The 17,261-nt window shown below is 39.4% G+C and overlaps 1 long non-coding RNA gene across 1 annotated transcript in view; it reads right to left on the reverse strand.

The window, feature by feature from the left end:
* Positions 1–3,431: 3,431 nt before the first annotated feature.
* LOC116549037 overlaps positions 3,432–17,261 on the reverse strand; it is an 18,299-nt gene continuing 4,469 nt past the window's right edge. Inside the window, exons 2-4 of the long non-coding RNA XR_004267679.1 lie at positions 16,475–16,481; positions 6,049–6,054; positions 3,432–3,511 (exon numbers count right to left, since the gene is read on the reverse strand). This is a non-coding gene — a long non-coding RNA (uncharacterized LOC116549037). The remainder of the gene's footprint in view (positions 3,512–6,048; positions 6,055–16,474; positions 16,482–17,261) is intronic.

The following is a 17,261-nucleotide window of genomic DNA, read 5'->3' on the forward strand; positions in this document are numbered from 1 at the left end:
GAGAATTCTCTGCTTAAAATAGTGAGATATATTTGGGAGTGATGTTTCAGTCTAGAAGATATTTTTTCCTCCCTGACTTATCATCACTGCTACGAAGAAGAGAAGAGCTGCTTCTCTGTCCATAGGCAGGGGAAAATGCCTAGAAACATTAGCATATTCTGGCATGCAATATTAAGCTTAACTTAGAAATGGAACATGAAAAAAGGATCCAGAATATGTCAACTTTCTGGCATTTCAAGGCCCAGTGAACTCTGAATGATGAAATCATGACCACCATAAACCAGTAACAAAGATTGTCCTCATTCATAGATTGCCGAGTTAGAAAGCTTAAATGAATTATTCTTTTAAGAATAATTAAGAACAGAACACAGTGCTGGTGTAACAAACCTGACAACAACAGGCCATATTCCTGAATTAAAGTTAAGTGTCAGCATGGCCAACATGGTGAAACCCTGTCTCTACTAAAAACACAAAAATTAGCCGGGTGTAGTGGCACATGCCTGTAGTCCCAACTACTTGGGAAGCTGAAGCAGGAGAATTGCTTGAACCCTGAAGGTTGAGGCTGTGGTCAGCCGAAATCATACCACTGTACTCCAGCCTGGATGACAGAGTGAGACCCCACCCTCCACCACTTTCTCCCAAGGCAAAACTTGTAGAGTAAATTTCAACCTGTGTTTGAGGCTACAAATTGAGAGAGTTTCCCCAAGTTGTCTATAATTAACTGACTTTTTCATCTTTGGAAAGATGCATGGTTAGAGTAAAATCAACAATTTTCACTTGACGTATGCGCTTCTACTTATGTATTGAGGGATATGTAACTGGTCAGGGTTAGAATTCTTTGAAAATACATGCAAATAACTAGGAAAATTACAACAAAGTCTTGAATGTTGTAGGTTAAAATCTCAGTGAAAAGCTGATTAGTGATAATTTCAAGCATTTATTGAAATAAAGATAGCTCCACATGTAAAACTATGAATCTATTGCATACAGTGTGCTATAGGAGAAATGAAAGGGAAGAACAGTGTTAATACATAGTTCCTATGATGAAGTTGCTTGGTTCTAATGGGGATGTAAGATGAACATACTCAAGGCAATAGAAGATCAAGTATGGTGTGTTGATGAGAGCACTAGTGACGGAGTTGGTGATCTCAGTTGGTCCCTGTTAACTGACCTCAACACAGCTCTCTACCCTCACTTGTCTGCAGTTCTCTTACCTGTACAATGAAGGACTGAGCTCAAGATTCTCTTCTAATGCTAAATTGTATTGTCTATAATCACATCATAAAATTCAGCTTCTCCAGTGGTAGTAACATTATTAGAAATGTGTTATATATGTGAAAAATTATTCAACGATCTAGTCTTATACAATATGAAAAATTATTTCTGAGATTTTCTAAGTGCTAGAAGGTCAATCTCCAAATATTTTAGGTAATTTTTCCTTTAGAAGATGAGAAACTCTTTGGATTTATATTTTTAGCTCACTCTGGCATTTAAGCCCTGAATCATTCTATTTGAAATCATTGTTTTATAAATGCCAAAATATGAAATATTTATAACACAGATCTATAATGATTGAATAAGCTGTTAATGTAATGCTAACACAAATAAAACAAGATGCATGTTATTACAACCCTGAAGAAAGAAAGGGAATTAAAAAATTCCATTACATTGGAAGAGTCAAAAGCTCTCCTGAGTGCCGACAATAATTACGGTAGTTACATCTTGACAATGTGAGAATTCTGGTGCTGGGGGAAGGGTGGTGTGGTATGTGGAATCCTTCCTCTCCAAAAACAAACAAACAAACAAAACCCCGAACGAAACAACAACCAAAGGAGTTAGCAAATCATACCTGAATTATGGTTACTTCTTTCTGTATATTACAGATTATAAACTTTGGTCTGCCTTTTTGCTGATTTTCACCATACAGATAGGACTGCTTTAAGAAATTCTGACCTCTGAAAATCCCCACTATGCAACACATCAATTCTGGAATGATCATTTCCTTGGCAAAGTTACTTTACACAGCCATAGAAGTAGCCATAGGGTACTTAGGTGTAAAGCAACCTTCCTTGGCAAGGTTGCATTAAACAGCCATAGAGGTAGCTATATGTTACTTCTAAGCACACAGAAAGTATAATTTGATTTGCCAAGCAAATTCACTATTAAAGCTGAGAATATAGTGATCTCTTTTTGAAGATTCTCCAAATGAAGCAAACAAACAAAAAACAGATACCGAAAGAAACTCTTCAAAACTCAGAGATGATAAAATACAGAATTACTTAGTAAATTTATCATATGAAGAGTCTCAAGACAAAATTATTTTCAATGACAATACATTAGGTCTGCAATCTCTTAGACACAGTTCTGGAATATGAAAACTTGGAACACTAATTTTTTTCTCCCTACTTTATTTGACAGCAAAACTTGAGCTGACCTGAACAAATTTGGTAGGAAACCTGATTTAAAATGATGTCTTTTTATAGTCTTATTTACTACATGTACTGTGAATACTGGTGATTTTCTCTACAGAAATATTAATGGACTCAATTGTATAATACTATGACAGACTCTGCTCATGTGATATGTAATATGCAGCTGATGTACTGTATTATCTTTCTAAAATACAAAAATTTCTGAATTTTGAAGTATAAACGGCTACATGGGTTTCAGATATGGAATTATGGACTACAATATTTGAATTTAGTTGAGCTGACATTGAATCTTCCCATATATATGGATTTATTTTTTAAACCATAATACTGTAGGTTTGTGTTTATTTACAGCTATTCCTTCCTTTGTCTCTTTCACCTTCCTGAAGAGTTGACTATAAAGTGAATATTTCAGTGTGAATCATATTTTCCCATGGATTACTGTAGATGCCCAAAGATACTGAAAACCCACAGATACTACTAACAGAATACCTATGACTATAAATGAAACAGTTTGGTTTTATAATAAAAATAACTTAAAGTAGCATAATTATAAAATCATATAATTAAAAGGGGAAGTTAATATTTTTGTTATTATTCCAAAGTGAAGATATACATTTGGAATGTAAAGTGGTTTGTAGCTTACAACAGAAAACAGTGTAGATAAAATACTTTCTTTTGACCCTGCTGCAAACTTTCTGAGTGCCCTTAACCAGGCTATTTTTTTCTGTTTGTAATGATAGATTATATCTAATCTCTTTCCAGATTTAAATCTTATAGATTTATAATCTGTTTTCCCACAGTTCAATTTAAAAAGCTTATTATGTCCTGGTTAACTAAAAAATAAAATTCTAATATTGTCTAGGATTTTAGAAAAGCCATTTTTTTTTCCTTTGGGGTCTTTCTTTTAAAATTTTTTAATTGAATTTAATTTTATGATAAGTTCTGGTATACATGTGCAGGATGTGCAGGTTTGTTAGACAGGTAAACATGTCTAACATATGTGCCATGGTGGTTTGCTGCACCTCTCAACCCATCACCTGGGTATTAACCCCAACATACATGCGCTATTTATCCTGATGCTGCCCCTTCCCCAATTCCTCCCCGCCAACAGGCACCAGTGTGTGTTGTTCCCCTCTCGTGTCCATGTGTTCTCATTGCTCAGCTCCCACTAATAAGTGAGAACAAAGGGTGGTTGGTTTTCTGTTCCTGGGTTAGTTTGCTGAGGATAATGGCTTCAAACTCCATCCATGTCCCTACAGTGTAACTGGGTGTTTTCTCCCATGTCGGTTATTGTTGTGAGTTCTCGGCCTCCAACCTCTTAAGGAATAAGCGGTGGGGCCACTGCAGGTGGACCGTAGGCTCGTCAAGTGAATATCGGACCCAAAACAGTGTTGCAGAAACGTGATTTTATTTAGCTAGAGAAAAGACAAGGAAAGGAGAAGAGAAAGGCTTCCACGAAGAGTGTGGAAGGGGATTCCAGAGGGAAAATCCCGGAGGGAGCTCCCACCATGTGGGAGGGGATTCCAGAAAGCTGGAAATCCGGCGTAGGTGAAGGAGCAGGGACTTTTATCCCGGGAGAAACCCCCACCTTCTCCAAGACCCTGGGCCATGAAAGGAATTCCTTAGAACTTCTGCTGGAGTGATTGACTTTTAGTTTCTTCTGGGCGCCCGGGAAATTCAAACATAAACTGTTGAATCACCGGGATGGAGAGAGATGGGAGGGGGGCATGGCGCCGGGGAAATTCTTGCCCTTAAAGCTACGCCCCCTCATGGATCCGGAAAGAGAACACATTCCCTCAAAGGAACACAATCTTGTTCCTTTCTATGGCGGCATGGTATTCCATGGATACTTTTACACTGTTGGTGGGAGTGTAAATTAGTTCAAACATTGTGGAATAGCGTGGTGATGCCTCAAAGAATAGAAAAGTCAAATCTTTTTTATCATGACCATGAAAATGAGATGTGTTACCCATGGAAGTGCTGAATGAGTATTCTATAAGGCTCATAAGAGATTTTTCCAGGGCACAGAGCTCAAAATGCTGGAATGGCGGGGACAGGAAGAAACACAGGCAGTGTGGTGGAAGGGCTGGCAAAAGGTAGGTCAATGGGTAAACACTGAATAAGGCCAATTTTGTTCTTTCTTGTAGGGCCTCCAACCATAAAAAGGAAAATTGAAGAAAAGTGAAATAGATGGGTGTTAAGGGAATAGGAAAGGGATGAATCTTTTCTTGAAATAGGTAGAAAACAAACACATATATAGTTATTTTTTTCAGAGCCATTAGAAGCACAGTAGAACAAAGCCTGAGAGGTTTCAATACTTGGGAAACGTGCTAGGAGATTCTCAAGATATAATACAGTAGAGACTTGACTAGTCTAAGGCAAGCTAAAGAAGATGTGAAGTCAATTAAATTATTTAAGGCTGCAATCAGAGCAGAAGAGATTCAGCAGCAATTGAGAGCAATGAAAGAATCGTTTCTATATTTCTTGAAACCATTTTCTTTTTTTTTTCCCCCATTTATTTATCTTATTGCATATTAGGTTTTGGGGTACATGTGAAGAACATGCAAGATTGTTGCATAGGTACACACGTGGCAGTGTGATTTGCTGCCTTCCTCCCCATCACCTACATCTGGCATCTCTCCCCTTGCTATCTCTCCCCAACTCCCCACCCCCCACCGTCCCTCCCCTATTTCCCCCCAACTGACCCCAGTGTGCAGAGCTCCCCTCCCTGTGTCCATGTGTTCTCATTGTTCAACACCCGCCTATGAATGAGAACATGCGGTGTTTGATCTGCTCTTCTGTCAGTTTGCTGAGAATGATGGTTTCCAGGTTCATCCATGTCCCTACAAAGGACACAAACTCATTGTTTTTGATGGCTGCATAATATTCCATGGTGTATATGTGCCACATTTTCCCTGTCCAGTCTATCATCGATGAGCATTTGGGTTGGTTCCAGGTCTTGGCTATTGTAAACAGTGCTGCAATGAACATTCGTGTGCACGTGTCCATATAGTAGAACGATTTATAATCCTTTGGATATATACCCAGTAATGGGATTGCTGGGTCAAATGGAATTTCTATTTCTAGGTCCCTGAGGAATCGCCACACTGTCTTCCACAATGGTTGAACTAATTTACACTCCCACCAACAGTGTAAAAGTGTTCCTATTTCTCCACATTCTCTCCAGCATCTGTTGTCTCCAGATTTTTTAATGATCACCATTCTAACTGGCGTGAAATGGTATCTCAATGTTGTTTTGATTTGCATTTCTCTGATGACCAGTGATGATGAGCATTTTTTCATATGTTTGTTGGCCTCATGTATGTCTTCTTATCTGTTCATATCCTTTGCCCACTTTTGAATGGGCTTGTTAGTTTTTTTCTTGTAAATCTGTTTTAGTTCTTTGTAAATTCTGGATATCAGCCCTTTGTCAGATGGGTAAACTGCAAAAATTTTTTCCCATTCTGTTGGTTGCCGATTCACTCTAATGACTGTTTCTTTTGCTGTGCAGAAGCTGTGGAGTTTAATTAGGTCCCATTTGTCTATTTTGGCTTTTGTTGTCAATGCTTTTGGTGTTTTGGTCATGAAGTCTTTTCCTACACCTATGTCTTGAAACCATTTTCTAAGTAGTGTATATCATCTTTTAAATCTTGCCATACTATGTAGACTGTGCTTATATGAAATGAAATATAGAAATGTACCAGCCATGTTAAAGTCAAGAAAAATATGTAAATGTAAGTTGTCACTGTTTGTGACTCAGATTGATTAGGGAGGCGGTCCGGGAAAGGCCAGAGCTAAGATTTTAATATTCTAAGTAGGCTTGTACTTTGCTCTCACATGGTTCTGTGGTCTGGAGAAAGCCCAGTCTACCTCTGCTTACCGTATAATTGGAATGGCTTTTATGCCTTTTATTGCTGCATCCCATCATATCCTAAGAATGATGTTCCCCTTCACCTTCCCAGAGCTGAGACAGCTCGAATAGGATTACTGAAACACCTTCTTAAATGATCTCTTTATCTTCTATAGACAAGAAAATCAACTATACTGGTGTGATCGTTTTATATCACAGCAAATGGCCTTTGTCCACACATCACAAGGTGGCCACAATCCTCCAGACATTGAGAATAAATTTCAGGCAGGAAGAAAGTAGGGAGGCTTTTCTGTCAAGAGTTTGTTTTTTTAACGAGAGGAGTCTTTCCAGGAGCTTTTGGTATATTTTATTGGCCAGGCTGTGTCTTATGCCCACTCCTATATGCAAAGGGGACAAGGGAAGCACAAAGAGCTACCCCCTCAAAAAACTGATTCTTGTAGTATGGAATTAAAACGAAATTCACATTAGGTAGGCACACATTATGATTGATATGTGTTGCCAAAATTTACCTCCAGGTTTTTGTTTCTCTATGCCAATATGATGATTACCATGCAGATATTTTTATGTAACCGAATTTGTCGTCTTTTTCTTTTATGGTGTTTGTATTTTACTTCATAATTAGGATGATTTTGCCAATTTTGTTTTTTTCAGTAAACTTTTTTTCTTGAGATAATTGTAGATTTATATGCAGTTGTAAGACATGATATAGAAAGATCCCATGTCCTTTATATCGTAGCATCTTGCAAGATTATAGTACAATATCACAACCAGGTATTGATATTGGTAGTCAAGATACAGAATATTTCCATCACCACAAAGACCCCTCATGTTGCCATTTTATGACCATATCACTTCACTATTGCCTTCAAGCCATCCTTAGTCCCTGGCAACCACAAATCTGGTCTCCATTTCTAAAATTTTGTCATTTCAGTAATGTCAAATAAATGGAATCATATAGTATGTAATCTTTTGAGACTGGCTTTTTTCCCCACTCAGTGTAATTCTCTAGGGATCCATTCAAGTTGCTGTGTGTATTATCAGTTTGTTCCTTTCGGTTGCTCCGTGGTATTCTATGGTATGGGTGTGGCACAGCTTGCTTAACCATTCACCCCCTGAAAGACATCTGGATTGATTCCAGGTTTCTGATACTACAAATAAAGTTGCTATAAACATTCATATGCAGGTTTTTGTGCTTTCGTTTCTCTATGATAAATGCCCAAGAGTGCGACTGTTGGTTTATATGGTAAGTGTATGTTTAATTTTTTTTTAGAAACTGCTGAACTATTTTCCAGATATTCCCACCAGGAATATATGAATGATTCAGTTTCTCTGCATCTATTTGATGTCACCATTTTTTATTTTAGTCATTTTGATAGGTACGTAGTGATATCTCACTGTGGTTTTAATTTAATTTGATGTTTATCTTATATGCTTATTAGCTTTAGAATTTTGGGGGGTAGACTTATTGGGATTTTGTACATACACAATTATGTGATATGCAAATAAAGTCACTTTTATTTGTCCATTCCATCAGTATTGCTTTCACTTACCTTTCTTGCCTTATCTGGTGGCTAGAACTTCCAGTACCATGTTGGATAAAAGTAGATATTCTTTCCTTGTTCTGGATCTTAAAGAAAAAGGGTTCGGTTTGTCCTTGCTAAGTATATATATATAGTATGAGTTGTAGGCTTTGTCAATGATCTTTATCATTAGGAAGTTTCCCCTATTCCTAATTTTCTGAGAGTTTTTATCATAAAGGGGTATTGAATTTTATCAAATGCTTTTTTCCATTAATAGATATCATGCCATTTTTATTCTTTTGCCTGTCAGTACAGTGGATTAAACAGATTGGTTTTTAAATACTGAGCAAGCCTTACATCTCTGGAATTAACCCACTTGCTCATGATCTACAACTCTTTTTACATATTGCTGAATTCTGTTTCATAATATTTTATTATGAATTTTTGTGTCTATATTCTTGAGGTATAGTGGTCTGTAGTTTCCGTTGTTTACACTGCCTGGTTTTGATATCAAGGTAAACTAGTTCATAAAACACATTGGAAAGTGCTTCCTCCTCTTCTATTTTCTAAAGTAGATTGTATAGAAACTTTCTTAGCTCTTTAAATGTTAGATAGAATTTTCAGTGAAACCACCTGGGCCTGGAGATTTCTTTTTGGGGGTTTTAAAATTTTGAATTCAATTTCCTTATTATGATAGAACTATTCAAATTACGTATTTCATATTGGATACGTCATGGAAGTTTGTGCTTTCCCAAGAATTTATTCATTTTCTTTAAGTTCTCAAATTTATGTGTGTAAAGTTGTTCATAGTATTCTCTTACCTTTTTATGTCTCCAGGGTTTAGTGCTTTCTTCTGTTTCGTTTCTGACATTGGTAATTTGTGTCTTCTCTTTTTTTTAATTGTCAGTTTTGCTGGTGTTTTCTCAATTTTATTATTCTTTTCAAATAATTAGCTTTTTGTTTGATTGATTTTCCCCATTACTTTTCTGTTTTCAATTTCATTGATTTCTACACTTAACTTTATTATTTTTCTTTTGAGTTCATCTTGATCTTCTTTTCTAGATTCTTTAGGTGGGGGGTTAGATTATTGCTTTGAGACTCTTGCTCTTTTTAATGCTGCAATTTAGTGCTATGAATATCTCTTTCAGCATTGTTTTAGCTCTGTCCAGTGAATTTTGGTATGTTACATTTTTATTTTCATTCAGTCACGTGCATTGAAAAATTTTCTCCTAAGATGTCCTGTTTAAACTATGTCAATTATATTTTTTCAAGTGGTTTTGGTGTTTTCCCAAGGCTATACAACCATCACCACTAATTCTAGAACGTTTTCATCAGCCCCAAAGAAACCATGTACCCAATAGCAGTCACTGTGCCTTCCTCCCTTCTTCCAGTCCCTGGCAACCACTGATCTATTCTCTGTCTCTACGATTTGCCTATTCTGGATGTTTCATATAAATAGAATCATACAAATGTGGCCTTTTGTGTCTGACTCCTTTGACTTAGCATAGGGTTTTCAAGGTTCATCCATATTGTAGCATACATCAGTACTTTGCAGTTCTTCATGACTGAATAATATCATTGTGTGGATATAACACATTTTGTTTATGCATTTGTCAGTTGATGGACATTAGAGTTGTTTCCACTTTTTGCCTGTTATGAATAATGTTGCTATAAACATTTACATACATGAATGTTTTTGTGTGAACTTATATTTTCAGTTTCCTTGGCTATATTCCTAAGAGTGAAATTGTTGGGTCACCTAGCTATGTTTACCTTTTTGAGGAACTAACAAATTGCATTCCAAAACAGCTGCCACTACATTCTGTTTTAAATATGTATTATTGTATATTTTCTTCATGGACTTTGAAAAATGTATTTTTATTTTCACTTCATTTTTAAATGTATTTAAATCTTATGTTTATCTGAACTTTGTTTTGAAATTAGAGATGAGGTAGGAAAAGAAGTCATATTTTTCTCTGAAGGGGCTCTTTTTCATCTGAGCACCATCTTTTTATTACTAGTTTAAAATGTCACCTTTACATATACTAAATTTCCATAGGTAATTAGACCTATTTTTGACCTTTTCTTTATTAGTATGAATTTTTATTTATGAACCAATACTACACTGTTTTCATTGTTTTAGTTTTCTTGTATAATTTCTGGCAGGACTAGTTCTCCCTCATTATCTGCTTTTTCAAAAAGGTTTCCAACTCATCTTGCTTGTTTATCCACTCTTACCGATGTCGTTTATTTGCCGCTAGTGGTCCTTGGGGAGATTCACTTCTATCTCTCAAAAAACAGATAAGAAAAAATTTAGAGTGAAGGGAGATGATGTTACTTGCTTTGCTCTAGAATTTATGGAATATGATGTTAATTTAAATCCTGGCTCTTTTAGCCTGAGATCTTTCTTGATTGTTGCCTCATCAACTTACCATTGAGCTGGTAGGTATCTGGGTAAAGGCTAGTACATCTAGATTTAAACAATATATGCTACCTTTCCTCTGCTTAGAGTGTTAGGCTAATGATTTCAAATTTTACTTCTTCTCAACTCAGGTTCATGGTTTGGATGTATTAATTCAGAATTCAAATAATTATCTGTAAGTTATTAAACCAACTGTATAAAAGGAAGTGTATATAATTTACTAAATGATTCACTAAATTATAATAACAATAATTTAATAAGAGTGTTGAATACTGTTTGGCTGTTAAAAAATTACTTATATGTAGGTTACACCTGGGGTCTATGGGTGCAGTCCTTCTGCCTTCTCTTATGAATCACTGTGAAGCTGTTATTGGTTCTTGAACAGGCCAACGATTTATTTGAAGTAATTCCACTTTGCAAAGAAACTGTGACAATCGTACGTTGCCAAGATGAAATGGAAGAGAGGTTGGACACCTGTAGGCCAGTTAAAACATGTGATACAAGCAAAACGATTTATGGCCTGGTGACGGGAGGAAGAACAGCATTGAGAAATAACACAAAAGGAAATTTGAAGGTAGAATCAAAGGAACATCATTGGATGTATTATTTTCAGCATGGGATATAGTATGTGGAGGCGTTAACAACAGTTTCTTCACAATTTGCCTCTCTTAGAAGGCCTGTTTTCATGAATGTCCCTCAGCTCTGCTCTGGCCAGTGCTCTGTTGCCCTCCGTTTGCTTTATAATGATGTTTTTTACACTGAGGTACGTTGCTACTTTCACAAAATGTCAAGTGGCCTTATGCTTGTGCATGATTTCTCCTAGACCAGTCTGTGTGCTCTCTTAAGCAAGGAGTGTTTTGCTTATTTTGTGGAATCTAATGGAGGTATTCTAACTATGATAGGGTTTTAATAAATATTGTTGACTGACAGAGTGACCGGGGAAGAGAAAGTGCCAAACGGGGAAGTGATGCAACACGGGAAGATTCAGGAAAATAGACAGGGTTCCCAAGTGCCTTTCTAATGACAAAAGTAGAAATAATCAAAGGAGACCTTCTGTGGGAGGTGGACTCTTCTAGAACAGACCACCCCACCATTTAATCAAGTCTGTTCAGTGTCCTAGGGAGCTATTTCTTCAGGCTACAGATGGTGCACACCAGGCCAAAAGCCTCCCACAGTCTTCATTAACACACGGACAACACCTGCACGTGCACACAGGCGTGCAAACACACACACACACACACACACACACACACACATACACACACACACACACACCAGTTGGTCAAAAAAAGACCCAACCCATGAGGAAAAAAAAAAAACACATTCCAAGAAAAAGAGATAGTTTATATGTTTCAGTTTCTCAGCATCTGCAGCTGGCATCTGTTTTAAGTTTGGTAATTTTTATTAAGGCAAAGTGACACACGCTGTCACAGGAACTGCTCCAGCTCACGCTCCCCAGCAGGTCACCGGGTATCCCCTGGTGTGCTGAGACATGATATGTTTCCTGCCAGTGGATGAGGAGGAGGGAAAGCTCTGCTCAGCATCAATTTCTAGTTTAACACGGAAACAGAGAAGCCATGGGTAGACATGTGAAATGCAGAGTACAGTTACCCCATTTAAGGAGTTTGTCCATTAATTTCACAAATGATTATTAAGTACTCAGATTCCCTCATAGTGATTGTATCTTCCTGTGGAGGTTAAGATAGTTGGCTTGCCATCAGCAGGGTGACTTGGCCTATGATTTTCATTTGCGGTCCATTCACATGGCCCATCTGTTCCACCACAACCCAGTCTCCATCTGAGATCAAGATGCCTGGGTTTGGGATTAGAGCCTGTATAATCAGAGATGAAAACAGGGCTAACTGGTCCACATTTCAACCAAATCAGTGGTTCTGAGCTTCATTAGCACCAATTAAGTGAATGGATGAATGGACCACAATATTTGGAGGTGAAGCCTGGCCACGAGAACTCGATCTCTGGCAAGCTCTGGGACTAATTCCATTTTTATATGCTTTGGAGGAGTATCTGGTAGCAGTTGTGGCAATATATGTGGATCTTCTTTCAAGGACATCTCACTACACAGTAGTGAAAGAACAATGTTGCAAGCATCTTTTCCTGGAGTAACAACTGTGGCTCATGTTACCCACTTGAGATTGATCCTGATGTCTGCTCAACACTGAGAAAATGAGGAAAAAATAAAGTGGGGGCTGAGACTGGAGATTTCTAGACACCCATCTGGTGCCCTGCAGGACATGAATACTCTCAAAAGGTAGACATTGTAGAGTTCTAGACAGACAGTAGCAGTAGCCTTTAAATGACAATCAGTCTCTTCTCGAAGGGTGGATTGGGCAATTTGGCTTGAGCTGCTTCCCTTTCAAAATAAGCAGAAGCCCTCTTGCAGGTGTTTGAGAAATTGTGCCAAAGTCCTTCCATTGCTGTGATGACAATGAGCTTCCTAAGTCTTTTGAATTCTAAATGCTGAATCTCTTCTAGAGACTTCCTGTAGGTAGCTTGGATCCTGTGACAGAAGGCTATGACTGTACCATTTCCTCAATAGTGACCTACCCTATTTGCCTGCCTGATCCTGCTGTCTCTCTCTCTGTCACTCGCCAACTCATTTGATCTCAGGACAGGCCTTAATCTCTGTGAGGTTCAATTCCTTCTGTATAGCTCACAGAAAAAAAGACTGTCCTTCTGGAAGCAGGAAACCACTCAGCCTAGAAAGTCTTCGCTGAACACAGCTGGAATATAAATAAAACAAGAGGCCGGGCATGGTGGCTCACGCCTGTAATCTCAGCACTTTGGGAGGCCGAGGTGGGCAGATCACTAGGTCAGGAGTTCAAGACCAGCCTGGCCAACGTGGTGAAACCCATCTCTACTAACAATATAAAAATTAGGTGGGCCTGGTGGTGCTTGCCTGTAATCCCAGCTACTTGGGAGGCTGAGGCAGGAAAAGCACTTGAATCTGGGAGGCAGAGGCTGCAGTGAGCTGAGATTACACCACTGCACTCCAGCCTAGGTGACAGAGCAAGTCTCCGTCTCAAACAACAGCAACAGCAACAACTACAACAAGATATATGGAGTGTGTACTGCGGTGCTCTGCCCAGATTCCTCCTTAAGGCTGATGTATCCAAGCCCTGCTTTTGGGATTAACAGCCGCTGATGGCTCAAAGCAGCTCTCTTTGCTGGAAATTGCCCTCAGCAGCAGAAAACTGACTCACTCAAGGTTACATTTCCTTTCAGAAGTGACCTGCAACCAATGATTTCCTTTTGTAGGGAGTCCTAAGCCTGTCCTCCGTGCTTCATTATGCGACAATTCTGAAAGTTTATCTCAGTTCCAGAGTTCACTGTAGAAGCCTCCGGAGTTCTGTTGTAACCTCATGTGGGCCAGCTTCTCCCCCTGCCCAATCCTACCTTTTCCAGTTCTTAACAGCTGTGTCTTCCAAAAACGTTTCTAAAAATACCTTCTGCATGCAATGGTTCATTTTCAGAGTCTATTTCCAGGGAACCCAATGAAGACAGCTGGAACCAGGAGTGGTCGTAGGACATAGATTCTAAGAGAAAAATTATTTGCCAGCTGAATGACAATGAGGACCCCATGACTATTTCTAAGTGGAATATGGAGATTCCCTGCTGTGTCATATTGGTGTAATTGTTAAAACTTCCACTAGTAGCAAATTGGGTTGGGCTATTGGTAGAAGGAGACAGACTGGATAGTGCAAGATCTCTGGTTCTTAAGAAGTACAAGGAATTATAACTGCAGTGACTTTGGAATTGGGTGGTTGTTGCAGAGCAACACATTCATGAAAAAGGGATAATGAAGGGCTCAGGTGATTACCAATTCAAGACAAAATGTGGAAACTGGAGAGCCTCATTGGCAATATTTAAGGAAATCCTAATCTCTTGCAGCTGGAGGGTAGACGGAGAGGAGGACCAGCTCAGGACTTAATCATAGGAAGAGTGGAGCTTCAGAGGATGTTAAACTCACATTCTGGCAATTCTCCTGAGCCAACGTTGGGGCCCAAATAGGAGAAAAATGGGATCCTGAGACCTGGGCTCGGGACACCTGGGTAGATGAGGTTGTGAACTTTGAAATCCTCAATTTTCTCAAATCTGCTGGGCTTGCAAAGTGACATACCTTTCTTTGTCAAAAAATAAGTGGCTCTACTTAAAGAATATGCAGAAGCCTTGACAATGAGGGAAATAGTTAGACCTCCCCTCACCCCCAAGATCTACCCTTTTTATTCTTGGCATTCAGACAAAAGACACTAGTAAATTCTCAGCACAGCTTGAGTGAGGATAGGTTGGGCCAGCTAAGGAAGGAGACAGACTATACATCAAAGGAGCTGCAGGATCTGGCTTATAGAGATCAGCAAGGGTGGAAAAGTATGCGTGGGCCTGGTTCCTGAGGGTTCTGGATCAGGGAGCTGTGGAGCATACAGTTAGATAAGGGGGGATTATTCATATAGGAGCACTCTCCCATGATACAGAATTAAACACCCTGGCAAGGACTCTGGATACAGTGCTAATATGCTGCTAGGATGCCTCTGGAACCTTGGAAAATGTGATGGTCCGTATTAAGTAAAGTGGAGACAGAACTTTCCTGCCAGATGGTGGAGGAAAGAATCAAAAGTCTCGGAGTGTCAGATGTGCTGGAGTGGATATACAATGTAAGGCCAAAAACCCATCAGCTGTCTCTGCTCCATTGGAGAGCCTGGAGGACCCTGTGTTTGTCAATAAGGAATGTGCCTGAGAGAGGATCAGCAGCAATGTTGGGAAGACTAATAGTGCCTGACCTCTGTTGGCCCAGGACTGATGAAGGCGATGCTGTGAGAATACTGGGCTCTCTGAGCACAGTGGAACAGATAAGATCTCAACATAATTGAGGATAGGTGGCAGTGCCTAACAATCAGAGAAGTAGGTAGGCAGTTATTACAAGGAATGGTAATATTGCAGTGGCAGTCATGTGGCCCAACCTGTGGAGATCTGTGGAGATGGATGATCAGGGGCTTATAGCTGTCTTACGAAAAGTTTTGAGACCTGATCCAGTTCTCAGATCTGGAGCCCAGTAACTGAGGGAGAGGTTAGGTCCTTATGAGAAGGGACTCTGCAATGCTGTCTGCAATACTGTCACAGGTATCTAGTAGTAATTCCCCCATTCTGTACCCAGAGAGGCCTATGACTATTTATTTGTGTGAATTAGGGAAAAGAGAATACCTAGACCTTTCAAAAATTATTGGTCACAAGATCTGAATTGGCATTAATGCCTGACCCAAAATGCCATTGTGACTCTCCATTAGAATGAGGACACATGGTTGGCTGGGAATAAGTGGCATTTTGACTCAGATCCATTCACAGTGAATCTGTTCAGTCAGTGGACCTACATAATGGTTACTTCCCTGGCCCCTGAGTTTATAACTGTAATGAACACGTTTGATAGTAGAACCCTCACACTGGTTTATTGGCCTGTGGTTAAGAGGTATCAGAGTGGGAAATGCCAACTGGAAGCCCTCGAAGCAGGCTTTTTACACTACACCCCCATCCCTTAGCAAAGATAATACATCAAAATCAATAATACATTCTAGGGAAAAAAGTAGAGATTAATGACACCTTTAAAGATATTAAGAATGCACAGGCAGTGGTCCCTGTTATTTCTTAATTTAATTAATCATTTTGGCCTTTATAAAAATTGGATAGGTTGCCCAAGTTGTACCCTCTTGCAGCAACCTCATGTAGAATCTTTGCAGGAGCAGAATGACATGGCATGCAGCCACTGATCTGGCAAATACATTCTTCTCTAGTTATCAAAAGGATTATTGTATGCAGCTCCCATTTGTGTGAAATAAACAACAATATGTGTTTACAGTCCTGCCTCAGGGCTTTGTTAATTCCTCCACTCCGTGTGAAAGAATGGGGCTATCTGGACATTCCTCAGAGCATGGTGTCTGATGATGACATTCTGCTAATTGGAACAGATTAGCAAGAAATAGCAAGTGTGTTAGAAGCTTTAATAAGACAGCCACACCAGCGAGTGGATGGTAAACCCTTTGAAGATTCAGGGACCTAGTGAATCAATAGCATTTTTTAGGAATTCAGTGTTCTGGGTTATGTTGGGGCATACTCTCCAAATTAAGAACAAATTGCTGCATCTTACATCTCTCACCAGTATAGAAAAAAAAAGCATAACACTTACTAGGCTTCTTCAGGTTCTGGAAGCAGCATATTCCACACTTGGACTATGTCTCAGACTGATTTGCTGAGTGGTGATGTGAGGGGTTGCCAGATTTGAGTGGGGCCTAGAGCACGAAAGAGCTCTGCAGTGTGCTCAGACCATTTAACAGACTCCATGGTGTCAAATGTATCTGTGGTGGAAAAAGATGCCATGTAGTGTTGATGGCAAAGGCCAACAGGAGAATCACAGTGTAAACTCGTAGTGTTTTAGAGCAAGGCCTGCCATACAACAGTCACAAAAACACCTCCTGGGTTGCTACTATGCTTTGATGGAGATGAAGCAGCTGATCATCAGACAGAGAGTAACCATGTGGCCAGTGCTGTTCACCTTAAAGTGGGTTCTGACACTGTCCCTGTTGTACCAGCACCTCTCCCACAGCCCTCACTGTGGCTGCATGGGGTAAGGAGAAGCCTGTGCCAGATGGTAGAGGAGGAAAAGGCTGAATGTAGTCATGGGTCAGCTTGTGTGTACGAATGCAAACTGAAAATGCTGCTACACTACAACTCCACTTAGGAGCCCTTGAAAGATAGCGCTAAGAGAAAAATGTTCCCACTGGGCAAAGTTCTGGGGGTGGAGTGCATCCATTTTATGTGGGAAGAGAAGTAGCTTGAGATAAGAATGTACATGGACCCAAGCAGTTTGAAAGATAATGGACAAGGGGGTCTGGGAAAGTGGACCATGGATAGACCTATGGACCATGGATAGGGCATAAAGTTTTTTTAGTTGTTTTTTTTTGAGACGGAGTTTCGCTCTTGATACCCAGGCTGGAGTGCAATGGCGCGAT

Source organism: Sapajus apella, unplaced genomic scaffold, assembly GCF_009761245.1.
Source record: "Sapajus apella isolate SASKATOON/1434 unplaced genomic scaffold, GSC_monkey_1.0 scaffold6, whole genome shotgun sequence".
Taxonomy (NCBI): Eukaryota; Metazoa; Chordata; class Mammalia; order Primates; family Cebidae; genus Sapajus; species Sapajus apella.